Source organism: Cervus elaphus, chromosome 28 (genome assembly GCF_910594005.1).
Source record: "Cervus elaphus chromosome 28, mCerEla1.1, whole genome shotgun sequence".
Taxonomy (NCBI): domain Eukaryota; kingdom Metazoa; phylum Chordata; class Mammalia; order Artiodactyla; family Cervidae; genus Cervus; species Cervus elaphus.
This window is the reverse complement of record NC_057842.1, coordinates 55,514,482-55,530,196: the sequence shown is the minus strand read 5'-3', so window position 1 is coordinate 55,530,196 and position 15,715 is coordinate 55,514,482. Positions and strand designations below refer to the sequence as shown.

General features: G+C 34.3%; 1 long non-coding RNA gene across 1 annotated transcript in view; it reads left to right on the top strand.

Annotated features, from left to right (window-relative positions):
* LOC122685590 overlaps positions 1-14,953 on the top strand; it is a 402,095-nt gene extending 387,142 nt beyond the window's left edge. Inside the window, exons 4-5 of the long non-coding RNA XR_006338454.1 lie at positions 6,959-7,095; positions 14,698-14,953. This is a non-coding gene — a long non-coding RNA (uncharacterized LOC122685590). The remainder of the gene's footprint in view (positions 1-6,958; positions 7,096-14,697) is intronic.
* The last annotated feature ends 762 nt before the right edge of the window (positions 14,954-15,715 follow it).

Genomic DNA, 15,715 nt, shown 5'->3' with positions numbered 1-15,715 from the left:
TGCCATATAAAGAGTGTGCTATAATGACAGAAATTAGACTAGTTTAAAATATATCACTGTGAGTCAACTGAGAAAAATAAAGTTTTAGGCAAATCTAACCAGAATATGTATTTTATATCCAATGACCTGCATCTAATAGCTTAAAGAATAACAAAATCTACTGAAACCATTTTTATAGAACATTAGAAATTTAGATAAGGGAAAACAAAAATGCTAACTATAACAATATCCAAAGTTAAAGGAATGACTAGTCTATATTATAATCAAGCAGAAGACATAGAAATATATCTTAAATAACAGAAATAAAACCACCCATAATATTGTAATTTAAATGAAAATTAAAGTTTTTCAGGATTGATATCTGAGGTATTGTTATTGAGGCAATAATTGAATCTGTTTCTAGGGCATTACCTATTTTTTAAGATGTGTAGTAAATAATTCTGCATGTTTTCACATTTCACTATTGTGTAAGAAGCCAATATTTATAAACATTTGCAGATAAGCCAATTTTGTCATATGAAAATTACTATTTGATCATTTTTATCAGAAGGAAGATTTGTTCTACATGAAATTAACTCAGCAGGTTATTGCATGATAAAAACAACTAATATTTTTGAGGATATACTGTATGCCAAGCTTATTTCCAAGATCCTTACAAGTATTCATATATTTAATTTTTATGACACCCTTATGCAATAGCATGCTTTTATACAATGCAGGCTGCAGACTCTGACTTGGAGGATGATTCAATTATCATTACTCTATAACCGCAAATGCTTTTCTGCCCACTCTTAATTAATACATGATGCTTTTGTCCCTTTCACTTACAAGCACAAATTTGACTAAGACATTTGGATGTCTGGTACAAAATGTACTCAATGCAAATTTGATTAAAACATTTTAATTTCCATTTTGTTATTTTGAGCGTACTTTCACCTGAATGCTTAAGAAAGGGCAAGCCTGACTTGTAGTTGTCTTTTTTTTTTTAAACCAATTTCTGATTGAGACCTAGGGTGGATGTGAAAGGCAAGCTTACAAGTGTATGAGGCAAGATGAGTAGAAGTTAAAAGTAGGGAAGACCTTACTTGAATTTGTTGCATGATAAGCTGACTATACTCGTGTGTGTGTCTGATGATTCTTTTTCTTGTGGGATCTTTAGAGAGTCATTTGCTGGGAATATCATCCTACAGATCTTTTGACCTGGGACTATGAATGCTTTTTAGGTTATCACTTTGATCTCTTTCTTTAACCATTAAGGATCTAGTATTCAAATTGATGCTTTTGAACTGTGGTGTTGGAGAAGACTCTTGAGAGTCCTTTGGACTGCAAGGAGATCCAACCAGTTCATCCTAAAGGAGATCAGTCCTGGGTGTTCATTGGAAGGACTGATGCTGAAGCTGAAACTCCAATACTTTGGCCACCTCATGAGAAGAGCTGACTCATTGGAAAGGACCCTGATGCTGGGAGGGATTGAGGGCAGGAGGAGAAGGGGATGAGGAGGAGACAGAGGATGAGATGGCTGGATGGCATCACTGACTCGATGGGCATGAGTTTGAGTAAACTCCGGGAGTTGGTGATGGACAGGGAGGCCTGGCATGCTGCGATTCACGGGGTCACAAAGAGTCGGACACGACTGAGCGACTGAACTGAACTGAATAGGAACCATGTCTGTCCTTTCCCCCACACACCCAGTACCTACTACACAGCAAAGATCTTGTGTTAATACAGCTTTTGTCTTGAAAAAGGCTGAGTCTAGAGTTACAAACCTCAGTCAATACAGTGGCTATCTCAAATTGGTCCCCAAAGACCAGCTGTCTCCACTTTCAGAGTAATAAGTTGTGTGTGTGTTAAGTTGCTTCAGCCGTGTCCAACTCTTTGTGACCCTGTGGACTGTAGCCCACCAGGCTCCCCTGTCCATAGGATTCTCCAGGCAAGAATACTGGAGTAAGTTAATCCATCGTTTATTCTCCAGACCTCTGTTGAAGTCAGGTAGATGGCTTCTGTGTTTCAAAACTTCAGGAAGCATATTTCAGAAATCTGAGCGGTCCCATTACACTGTCAACCTGAGGAAAACCATATAGAGCTCCTTCTCCTTAGGAATTCATATCTCAGACAGCTCTCTCCAAAAATACTTCCCAAATTCTCTTTACTCATTGCTCATATCTATTTTTGTAACTAAGACTTTGTATAAATGTCTTACAAATAATGACACCCATTTTTGTCATTTCTTTTGTTAATTCTATATGTGAGGACTTACCCACATGTACTTGGCTGTCAGATATTCATTATATTTGTATTTTAGCCAATATTGAGGTAGAAAATTCCTGTCTAGCCTCTTGTTGATATTGATATATCAATATATGTTACTAAATTATAGTTTATTACATGTTGCACATGTACAGATGATTGCATATATACTGTAGTGCTTTCTCAGAATAATGTTTTCTTACTAATGATGACATGAGAAATAGAGTAAGAATCATTCTTAAATGAGTGCAGTGTAGATTGATTCCTAGCTTGCCTCTGTTGCTTTCTTAGTAAACCAGTGCAGCATAACAACTTACGTGAGAATCTTGTTAGATGGATGTTCCTGCTAGAAAAGCTATCCCAGTTTTTTGTTGAAGGTACATTTTGTATGTCTCAGTATTTGCATTGTGGGGTTTTGAGAGCTTTGTTCAAGGTAGTTCACATCATCATTACCACATAAAAAATAATGTGGTTCTATTTCTTTTCCTTAGCTCATACATAGTAATTAATTAATAATAATTTTTGTATTTAAAATGAAATGTTTCAAGAATTCATTAGTTTATACTGAGTGATAGCTTTAGGTTTGTGATGGACAATTCCTGGCACAATCAATTTGTCAGTTAGGTTATCAACTCAGTTTCACTAATCACTGTCATAGTCATCATCATTAAATAGTTTTAAAGGTTTTTTTTTCCCTTCTTGCACTTAAGTTACTTTATGCCCAAATGGACTACTAGTAAGAGCAAAAGGCCTAAAACACCCTGATGTAGAAATATGACAAGATAATGAGGAAAATTGAAAATGATAATTATGGAAAACCACTTAGATTTGACCAGATGTGTAAATTACATTCTTTTGATAAAATTTCTTTGACAGTACATTAAAATGTCCCTAGTAAATGAAAGCTAAATAAATGTGATAAAGTATTTTATAATATTTATTTCCAATTTAGAGTTTTATTAGCACTCTAAATCCTGCTTTCACTGAAGTTGTTTTCAGGCAAATAGCAACCAGGAATCTTCTCACCTAGGTCATTATTTAGAGCAGAAGCTTCTTTATTTTCAAAACATTGTTGTTAAGTATTTTCAAAGTATGATGCATTCTAAAATCTAATGGCTATCTCTTTCATGTCACTTCTGGTTTCTTTAGATGAAGAAGAAAGTTCTCATTTTAAGATTCAGATATAGGTTAACTTTTTTGCTTCAATCTCTGTTTCAGGCCAAACTCCCAACTAATTCAGTTGATTTCAGTATTGGTTTTCCCACAGAAGTCAGATAGAGCTAACAAGTAGAAGTTATTTTCATTTGTGATTATTCCTTTTGTATTTTTTAAATTTTAGAAAGCATTTTATATTACATTGGAGAATAGCCAATTAGCAATGTTGTGATAGTTTCAGGGGGACAGCAAAGGGACTCAGCCATATATATGTATCCATCCATTCTCCCACAAGCTCCCCTCCCATCCAGGCTGCCACATGACATTAAGCAGAGTTCTCTCTACTGTACAGTAGGACCTTTTTGGTTATCCATTTCAAGCACAGCAGCAGGGTGTACATGTCAATTCCAAACTCCTTAAATATTCCTGCCCGCACTTACTTATTATCTTTTTAATAGGAAGTTTGTGTTGGCCAGAATGCTTTATTTCTTAGCCTAATCAAATATCATCCCAAATCCAATATCTGCTAATCTTAAAATTGATGTATATACTATGCCTTTGAGATTCTAAGACATAAATGTAAATATAAAATTAGAAAAAATATATAGATTTGTAATATTAAATATTCCAAAGTTAGATTTTAAGTAATAAAAATGTAAATGCATCACTGATTAAAAACATAGCACCAAAATCAATATACAGATTTTTATTGACATGGGCAGATATGGTTTACCGGTAGAAAGTTTCCTCCACTTTGTACTTCAAAAAAGTAGTGCATATGAAGAAAGAACTAGGTTCTATAATTTATCTCATTTTCAAAATAAAATTCTATAATTCAATTCAGCTACAAAAACAAATTGTGCTTAACATCCCTGAGTTAAAAAAGTTTTCCATTAACTGCAGGTATATTGCTACAGAAGCCTGAGGCATAAACATTTTAACTACAAATGCAAAGTTTCACCTTATTTTCTTTTATATTATAACTTAAATAATAAATAAGGTCAATTTATTTTGGAAGTTTTGCATTATGTGGAAATATTTACATTTGTTTTATCTGATGTATATTAACTTAATGGACTTTTCATTTTGTTATCATTTGTGTATAAAAAATGGAATAAGATTTTTTTTAGGATATGCTTTAGTCTAGACATAGTTTGGAATAGTTTATACATAAAGTCTCTTTTAAATAAAATCATAATTTCATATTTGATTTATTTCTATAGCCTTTTTGTGACAGAAGCCACATGGTAGCTCAAAATCTTAATAGAAAGTATCTCTGTGTAATAGGTCTAACATCTGAAAGAACATTAAAGTCAAATCCCATGTGGGCCAGAGAGAATAGTTTGTAATATACAGATCATAATTCCATCTTTAAAAGATAAATAATATGAATTAAAAAAAAACATTTAGTCAGCTAAAAGTAAATACTAGTTTCTGATTGTGGAATAGAAACTTTCATCTATGATTTAGTTAGCATAAACTTTACAAATTATCAGATTTTGTGCTTTTATTTCCCTGCCTTAAATAATTAAAGTATTCTGTATAAAATTTTTTCACATTTTTAATCCTCTCCCTAATACCAGGCACTGCAGAGGCTTGGGATTTTCATTTAAGTGGCTCACAATGCAGTGAAGAAATAGACACAATCCAGAGGAGAAATATTATCAGTCTGTAAAAAAAATGCAAAGCATATTTGAAGAACAGAATAAAGTAATCCAAGAGTTTACTATAATAGGTTAAGAGGCTGGATGGAAGAAAATTCAGAAAGGAAAATTCAAATGTGATTTCAAAGATTAGCAAGAATTTTCTGTTATCAAGCAATTGTAAGAAGAAGGAAGAGAGAAAGAAAAAGAAACAATACGCAAAACACCAACTATAGGAGGACAATGCATGGCTGGAGCTGAGGTTAACTCATGCTGTGCTAAGGGGTTCTGATTTCGGTAAAGTAGTAACAGAAATCCATCAACACATTTTGACTGAGAATAGTTACATATTCAGATAGGATTGTATTGACATGTATGAAATCTGAACTTAAAAGCCAACAAAAAGGCAACTACAGTAGTTCATAGTATCTGAACTAGGGCTATGATGGAGAGGCTACAGTGGAAAGGTGAGAAGGTGTTTTGGACAAGAGAAAGCTCTTAGATAACAGACATACCTTTTCTTTTTAATAAACAACTATGACCTTTTTTTTTTCTCCCATGCCTAGACAAGTTATTCATTCAGTCTCTCTCTCTCATCTCTTAATGCATCATTAGGTTGTTATCTTATCAATGTATGCAGGTTTTAGTGTTGAATCCTTACACATCTTTCATCAGACTTATACCTAGATGTTTGATGTCCTCTGATATGATTTTAAATGGTATTTCTTCAAACTGTTAATCTCCAAATTATTCTTGCTGGTGTAAAAACTCAACTGAATTCTGTATAATAAATTTGTGTTCCTGAGTGTATTCAGTTCAAATGCTAATTTTAGTTTTATTGATGTCTTCTTGGATTTTTCTACACATACAATTTCATCATCTGAAAATCATAATGGCTCTCCATTTTCATTGTTAGTTTTGATACCATTTCTTCTTCTCCTTTTTTTTTTTTTTTGCTTTGTAAATTGGCTAAAAATGTCAGTAGAATAATAATAGGTCCTGATCTTCTTCTAACTCAAACCTTTATATCATCTTTTCCAGACTAACTTTTGTTTACTCTTCCACTAAAGTTGGGTTCACTCCTTCAATGTTATTCTCAATGTTATTGCAGCACTGTGCATGTTCTTACCATAGCATATAACATATAGTATATCAATCACTCAATTTGGCCTCTATCTCCTCAAAGTAAATAGTTCTTATGAATAAGCATTTTCCCATATTTATAATTAAATCTCCAACATAGTGCTTAATATTAAATAAGTGTTTGGAAACTTCTAGTGGAAGACTGAATATGGGCCATGGAGCAAATTTTTTTGTGAACTATCACTGGCATGTCAAAAGAAGATCACACATTATTCATTTCTCCTTTCCTTTGTATTTCTCAGCTTCTCTAAGCAAGAGTTGGGGTCTCTTTCTCAGTGCCTTAAATCTGGGTTTGGCCCACTGATCTGCTTTTCCTAATTCAACATTAGGGAACAGGATTTAAGCAGAAGTTTGATAAGTGCTTACACAGTGGGGCTTTTTTTTTCACCACCATAGGTAAAGGTCCACATTATGTACAATTTTTGTGGGACAGTAAACTTAAATGCTTATATAAATGGAAGGGTTCCTAAAATATTATTTTACCTAGTTCTCTGAAATTGGGTAAAGACAAAGGGCAGGCATAAGACCTAAATTTAACAAATAACCTCTGTCTAAGGGTTATGAATTTGAACCAGGTGACTCAAGGGATAGAGAAATAGTTATAATCCTTTTTTTTTTTAAATATGCAACCTGGGTGACATTCTTGAGTTCTCCTCTTAATTGATCAGCTACCTGATTCTCAAGCTTAGTTCTTTAGTTCCTTGATACTACAGTTAGCATTTTTTTTTTTTTTTTATCATTTTCTTGATTTGGGTTTCCATGCACTCCAGGTCTCTTGTGAACATAAGGTGTGTGCCTGAAAAACAGCACCTGCTTCTGGTCATCATAGGTCCTTGAGAGTGAGAAGCCTCTAGCAAGAAGAATCTGAAGTCATCTTTGTGCCCAGAAGTTGAAGAAAGAGTCACAGGTATGTTCAGTCAGTACTTGGATGCAATCTCAAAAATGACAGAATAATCTCTGTTCATTTCCAAGGCGAACTATTCAATATCACAGTAATCCAAGCCTATGCCCCAACCAGTAGTGCTGAAGAAGCTGAAATTGAATGGTTATATGAAGACCTACAAAACCTTTTAGAACTAACACTCAGAAAGGATGTCCTTTTCATCATAGGGGACTGGAATGCAAAAGTAAGAGGTCAAGAAACACCTGGAGTAACAAGCAAATTTGGCCTCGGAGTACGGAATGAAGCAGGGCAAAGGCTAATAGAGTTTTGCCAAGAGAACGCACTGGTCATAACATGTATGTTACTTGGGAATAAAAAAGTACTTGTCCAGGTCAGGAGTAATGGAGGAGATATAGATTTGTAGGGGAAACTGAATAGTTGACAGAAGAGAAGAAACAGATTTCAGGATCTGTAAGGCTTAGAGACAGGGAGCAACCCAACTAAATCAAAACTGACCAGGTTCATCCTCTGTTTTCTTCCAACTACTTTCCTTCTATTTTTTGGAGGAGTGAAAAATCACTAGCTGGTGCGGGTAGAAGTGAATTGGGGGAAGGGAATGAGCAGAAGAGGGAGGCCCCAGGCAACTTCTTAGCCTGAACCAGGTCAGAGCTGGGAGAGGATAGAAGAATTCATTCTGGGTCAAATTTGAAGTTTTGATTACTTCATGAAATTAGATATTTAAATTCCTGAATTGAGGCATGAGGTTGTTTATTTAAGTGTAGATGTAGAACTTTCATTTAACCACTGAGAAGCAAAGCATGAAATATATCTTTGGTCTCATTCAAGATAGGATTATCCCCATGGAATAATATCTAACAGGGCAGGGGATAAATGTGTTAAGATTATGTCATAAATCTTGCTTGTTCAGCACAGCACACCATTCTGATTTCTTACCTATAAGGTTTTCTTCCAAACTAAAATAATTTGGTTTCTTTTCCCATAAGAATGCTTAGTGATAAGTTTTCAGTCATTTTGTTTAATAACAGAAACACTTGTGTTATCCATTTTTTTGTGAAGGCAATAGAGAATGAAAGTAAACATCTAAACTTCTCCAATAAAGAGGTGATGTATGCTTGTCACTTGTCTGTTTACACAATCCAGTCCCTGTCCTTCCCACCCTACTCCAAATCATAGGGGACTAACCCAGCAAACTGTGTCGGGTTCACACTCTAAATAGTTGCAGATTAGAGCTGGCCAGTGAGATGACGGCGGGAGACTAGAGAGAGCGGGGGCCAGGTCGTTTTCCCCTCTTTCCTGACGGGCAGTGTGAAGGGGCCCCTGTCGGTTTCTGCTGAGCGATTCTCCTTCTGTGGTCCCACTAACCCCTCTCTCAGCCCCTTCCATGGTCCCAAGCCCTGGTAACATCAGATCTTCCATGTAAACTGCCTCTCCATATTCTCTTTGAATTTTTAAAGTTTCCCTATGTAAATAGCTCCCCATACTAATACCTCTTTAACAAGCTACGTAGCATGAATTTTGTCTCACTGACTGAACTCAGACTTCTAACATCGTTAATATTCTGGAAACTTAATTTAGAAAATCTGTATCTGTTTTGTTTTAGGAACATATGCAGTCTAGATAATAGCTCATCCTTTCCTGCTTTTTAGAGATTTGGATAAAGGTGGCCCTGAATTCTAAAGCCAAATCTGCTATAAATTCTGCAGATTCTGAAAGCTTACTTTCCTATTAGTTCTTACTACTGTAAATTTTGAAATTATCTACAATTCTTTTAAATTTAACCTTTGAAGTTAATCGACGATATCTCACATTCAGAACATTCAGCGTGTACTCCCTCTCTCCGTATACATACATACATATATATATATATACACAAATCTCGTAAATATATTCGTTTCTGCTTCTCCATCTCTCCATCATTTTCTCTGTCACATTAACCATGTACATAAAATAAATCTTACTATCTAATATTTATATATATTCTTGATATTCTAATGTATAGTGTTGCTAATACAATTGTCTAATTCTAAACAAAGTGTGATTGATCCCCATCTCAATGTGGTTTTGTCTAGTTCATGTATTTGACACTTTTGTATATAATTCAATGATATGGTGCTTGATGATAAGGTGCTTGATAAAAGGTCAGAAGTATTATATATTTTGATGAATTGTCACTTCTGTCATTGCATAAAAGTCTCTTTGTTCAATTCACGTTCTCATCTTGAAATTTAGAAACTTATTTTGGCTCATTTAAGTATTGGAAAACTGAACTAATTTTATGCACACTTATACAACATACTTTTGCTCAAATATTTATTTTAAATAATTTTGGGTCTGTGTTTAGCTTCTTTATGTATAACACTCAGATTAAATTGCTTTTTTACTCTTAGAATTTTTTCTGTTAGTAGGGAAATTTACATAATTATCTTTATTATAACTATCAACACTATTGTGTGTTGTTTCTACTATCAGATTCAATTATTTTTCCCTTTTAAATGCTTTTGACTTGTCTGACTTTTGCTAGATTAAATGTCTCTTTCTTTTTGTAAATTCTTGGGGTTTAGAAAACATATATACTCATGCATCAATTATTTTTCTAAATGAGCAATTTAAAAGTGTGACATTAGATCTAATTTCATAAACTCTTCCCTCCCCTGCCACTCAACATTTTTACATACATTCAAGAGTGCAGAATGTAATCATCTTAAACATTATTTTGTTTACGCATAATGGCATCATTTCATGTGAACAGGTGGCAAAATCTAAAACTATAAGTAGTACAGAAGATTATTCTCTATAGAAGATTCATTACCAAAGTTTATAAAATAACTTATGCACACAAAAGAAACATCACTAGTTTAACATTAGACATTCAAGGGAACACCTAGGCATACTTTGAAAGACATACAGATATTTAATATAATCATAAACATTGCTTTTGACAGGAAGGAAACTATTCTACCAAATGACTCTTTAGTCCAATAGAAGTTTAGTATAACAGAAATATAAACTAGAAACTCAAAAGAACTATCACATACTAAATAAAATTCCATATAGAGACTTTATTTTAAAAGTATTTTTGTTTTAAAAAAAACTCAAGGAAGATAATATTATCTTCTAAAGTGATGTGAGAATACTTTGTTTCCAGTAAGATATAGGTAATTCCAAGGGAGACAGTCAGGGGACCACCATAATCAGCAAATTAAGAAATCTTGTTAGATTCCCAGATGTCTGTGAAAAGTGAAAGTGACAGTCATTCAGTCGTCTCTGACTCTTTGCGATCCCACGGACTATACAGTCTATGAAATTCTCCAGGACAGAATAATGGAGTGGGTAGCCTTTCCCTCCTCCAAGGGATCAAACCCAGGTCTCCCACTTTGCAGGTGGATTCTTTACCAGCTGAGCCACCAGGAAAGCCCAAGAATACTGGAGAGGGTAGCTTATCCCTTCTCCAGTGAACCTTCCTGACCCAGGGATTGAACCGGGGTCTCCTGCATTGCAGGCGGATTCTTTACCAGATGTCTGTAATAGGTCAGTAAATACATAAATACACTAAATTTAAATATCCCCCAAACAAATAACTGTTTTCTAAATTTCATAAGCTGCTGTGCTTTCATATTCATTCGATTTCCTACGGTGAGTGAATATAACAAGTTACATTGAAATTTATGTTAATTGAGCTCTTTTAGGCCAGGGGCATTTTGTGCTACAGACCGTTAAAACTCAGTATTTAACACAATGGTTCGCAGAAAAGCGTCAGTTTATTAACTAATAATTAAACTCTAATTTTTGAATATCAAATTCATAGATTTTACAGTAGACATTTCAATATCTCCTTTTATATTTGAGCTAAGTAAAAAATATAAAACTAAAAATAAAATAATTGGATCTACTTAGAAGCAGAAAACTGAAGCTAAGTTTAATTATTAAGAAAGAGAAATTTGCATCACTTAGTTCTTTTTAAAATTTTTTAAATTGAAGTATAGTTGATATACAATATTATATGTTATAGGTGTACAATGTAGTGATTCACAATTTTAAAGGTTATATTCCATTTATGGTTGCTGCAAAATATTGACTATATTCCCCATGTTGCACAATATGTCCTTGTACCTTATTTTATACACAGTAGTTGGAACCTCCTACCCCATGTTGTCCCTCCCTTCTTCCCCCTCCCCACAGGTAGCCACACCTTTGTTCTTTATATCTGTGAGTCTGCTGCTTTTTTTATATTCACTAGCTTGTTGTATTCTTTAGATTCCACATGTAAGTGATATCATATGCTATTTGTCTTTCTCTGTTTGACTTACCTCACTTAGTATCATACTCTCGAGGTCCTTCCATGTTGCTACAAATGGCAAATTCCATTCCTTTTATGGCTGAGTGATTTTCCTTGTGTGCATATGTGTATGTGTATATATCTATGTATATATCTCCCGTCTTCTTTGTCTATTCATCTAGGTAATTAGGATTGCTTCCATATTATGACCATTGTACACAATGCTATGGCATGTATCTTTTCAAATTAGTGTTTTGTGATTTTCAGATGTATAGTCACGAGTGGGATTGCTGGATCATATGCTAGAACACTGTTTTTCTAATACTATGTACAAAAATACACTCTAAATGAATTAAAGACCTAAATGTAAGATTGGGAACCATAACATTCCTAGAGGAAAACATAGGCAGAAGACTCTTTGACAGAAGTCATAGTACTATATTTTTGAATCTGTCCCTAAAGCAAAAAAAATAAAAGCCCCTCCCCCCAAAAAATGGGACCTTAATTAAATTTAAAAGTTTTTGCACAGCAAAGGAAACCATCAATAAAATGAAGAGATAACCTACTGAACAGGAGAACATATTGCAAATGATGTGACCAATAAGGGGTTAATATCCAACATATATAAATAATGCATACAATTCAACACCAAAAAAGCAAACAGCCTGATTTTAAATAGGTAGAACTGAATAGACATTTTTCCAAAGAGGAAATGTGGATGGTCAACAGGCACGTGAAAAGATGTTCAACATTGGTAATTATCAGGGAAATGCAAATCAGAACCACAATAAGACATCACACCTGTCAGAATAGCTATCACCAAAAAGAACACAAATAACAAATACTGGCTAGGATGTGGAGTAAAGGCAATCCTCGTGCAATGTTGATGGGAACATAAATTGGTACAGTCACTGTGGAAAACAGAAGAGCAGGTTCTCAAAAAACTAAAAATAGAATTACCATGTGACCCAGCAATTTCCTGTTGATTTTCTATGTAACTGTTACTACATAAATTTATCCATTACAGTTGCATGTTTACAAGTTGCAAGGTTTTATGTTAGGCTGAGTTTGCTTTAATTTTAAGAATTATGGTGCCCTGACATACTAGCTTCCTACTTCTCTTGAGCTGTTTAAACCAGCTGAATTGTAATAATGTGTTTACACATCTGTCTTCCCCGCTAGAATGTAAGAGCGGGGACACATGTTCGTGTTTGTAGACATAATGCCTGTGATGTATTAAACACTAATGTATGTTGGCTAAATGAGGCTTCCTCATCCCCAGGAAGGGAAAAGCACTTCATTATAGGATAACTTTTCTAACCTTAGGTGGAGAAGCACATAAAGAGCAGTAACATAAGGTTGGTGCCCTCCCTTGCTTTTCCTTTTTTACATTTTCCATTTTTCTCTTGATTACTATGATATTGAAATTCATATTTCATGGCCCCAAACATAAATTGGTGAGGAGGTACTATGATTGTGCAAATTCTTATTTTTAAATTAATATTAAATTAGATACTTATGATTATTATTAAGTTACTACTTTCATTTTATCTTGAATGAATATCTAAATGTATCTGGGCTATTAACTTGGGTATAAGAAAGCAATATTTATGGGAGCTTTAGTTAAAAAGGCTTTCATCAAACTTAAAATATTTACCATCAAGTCTCTCCATTAGTCTTGAAAGCTTCAGTCTTCCAGTCTCTGTTGTATTTTAGACATTACTCTTGTGACCTAATAAGGGTAAGGATTGAGGTGGAGAGACATTAAATGCAAGCTACTTTGACTATTTTTTCACCAGTGTGTTGTGTAGGGGCACTTGAAAATAACTTCCTAAGATGCTTCAGTATATTGTGATACTTAGATAGTAATGAAGTCCAATTGTGATCATTGAACATTCCCCAAAGTGAAACCAAACTCCTTGAGAAGCAGTATATTTAAATGCCATACAACTGTAAGTGTGACCATTATTTAGGCTGTGTAGACTTAGAAAGCAAATTCCAGACATTCCATAACCTTCTGATTATATTGCTAAGCAAAACCAAGGATGGAGACTATCCAGCAGAGGTACACCTTAGAATGAGTGCCTGAAGATTTGTTTTCAGTCAGGTTCTTTACTAGGTAAACTGGAGCAAAGTTTTCATGTAAATTTTGCTCAAGCTTTTTAGCCACTCTCAGTACATTTCTATGACTTACATATGAGTTGTAGGTACAGAAATCATGGATAAATCAAAATCAACCTGGTATCTATCAATTTAAAAATCAAATAGCCCCAGATGGAAAATCAACTTTAGTTTTCTTCTTGGAAGATACAGACAATGTTTTTACTCTAATTAGAATGACTAAAATGGCTTACTGTTTATAGGATGTTAATGCTATTTCGAGCAGTTTCTTATAGATCAAGAGAGCAGTTGTTACATTACCCTTGATAATCCAAGGCTAATTGTGCACATAATTATTTGATTTGCAGAAAAATAAGGAAAGAATAAACATAGAGAATAAATGAAAAGACTCTGTTTTCAATAACTTTATGTATTTTTTCAAACATTGTTACACAATTTTCAACAGCCTTGCAAGATAGGTATTTTGATTCACAATTTTAAGAGAAAATGTATTTTAGTCAAAGTTTTAATACTTAAGGTCATGTAGCTAGAATGTGACAGTATCTGGATTTGAACTTGAAGTTGCATGCTTCTAGAAAGCTTCTTTCCATAAATACTGCATTTACTATATATTGTGGGCTATAATAAAGAGTGTGAGAAGTATGTATTTAAGATGTAGTTTTTAACCAAAAAATTGGAATATAGTAATTGAACACCTAAATATCCACCGAATTGTGGTTGTTCAGGGCAAAGGAATATTAACCTCTTGTAAAGGAAAGTAAGATTTCCCCAGGTACAGATTTTAACACCATGAAAACAACAAGAGGGCTGGGGAAATAGAATTCTTGCCAGAGAGAAAACATGTAAGCAAGGACCTAATTGCATAAGGACACCTAACATGTAAGCAAGCTGAAAACAGCAGAGTACTTAGGGGATGAAAATAGCCAATGATGACCACACAAAGAATAATGCTCAGAAGCATGGTGGGATCAGAGGGCAGAAAATAAGTTTGGACATCACTTTAAGTGGACCCCAGGCTGGTTAGTGTTGAGCTATGAGACAGGTAATGTAGCACATAGATCCCAGAGCAGGCCCTTATGAATGCTTTCAGTGCTTCCTTGCATTAGGTAGGAATCAAGCGTTTGGGCTTAAACTTAACTGCTATTTTGCTTTCAGACCCCCACTTCTGTTTTCTAATGGCCTAAGGCACCTGTATCTTTACTTTGAAGGGGTAGCTTCAGCCTAGCATCATCCTGTATCCATGGGCCTGAGCAAGACCATCCCTGAACAGCTAGCAGCCCACCAGCCTGCAGTGACATCATCCTGCCAGCCTGGAGGATGCAGCCCACATCTCCTATACACAAGGGATGTCACTGCCGACTCAGTCTCCTGACCTTTGAAAAATTAGGAGGATGTGCATGGATGCGATTGGAAACTGTGAAGCACCGCGCAATGAAAAACGGCTGTAATCTTCCCTTGAACATAAATGAGCGGTAAGTGAGACATCTTTGAGACTTTTTCTCCTCAAATTCTTGAACTAATTTTGATGAAGAGTTTAAACTCAAACTTCTGAACTGTATTTTGAGCACCACATTATTTTATCACTGAGTTAATTATGTGCTGTTTCTTCTTATTCAACTTTTAGATAACAAAAGCTCAGTGATCTCAAAGACCTATAAAATATGAAGGTACAATAAGAAATGTAGTATTAAACAATATTTAATAATGTGTAAATAACTAGGAACTTCTAGCAAAAATATAATTGTTTGTTTGTAAGGTATAAAAGAAATTTGAGTTTAACTTTAGGACCACAAGGGAAAATGTGTGATTATTATAGTAAGTTAGATATGCCTATTTTAATAAAAAAGAAATTAAACATGGAACATGTACTTTATCCATCTAGTGTACCCTTTGATGAGGTTAAAGATTTTTTTCTGGACTCTTGATCCTTTTAGAAGTTTTGTGAATTATCAAAAGGAAGATAGGTTCATCATTAGTAGAGTCTAGGGATTTAAATCTGATCCAAGGGTGATTTGATGCTCCATATCAGGAAGAATTTGTCCTAGATTATTGCCAAGAACTGCTTTATACTACATAAAGCTTGATTCTAGTTTGTTCTAAATATAAAACATCATCAGAGCATTTTTATAAATGTTCAATGATCCTTTATGAAAAGGAAGTAAACCTGAATAGTTGTGAATGATTATATTCTGGGGAGAAGCTAGTCTGCAAATAATCATTTTTACT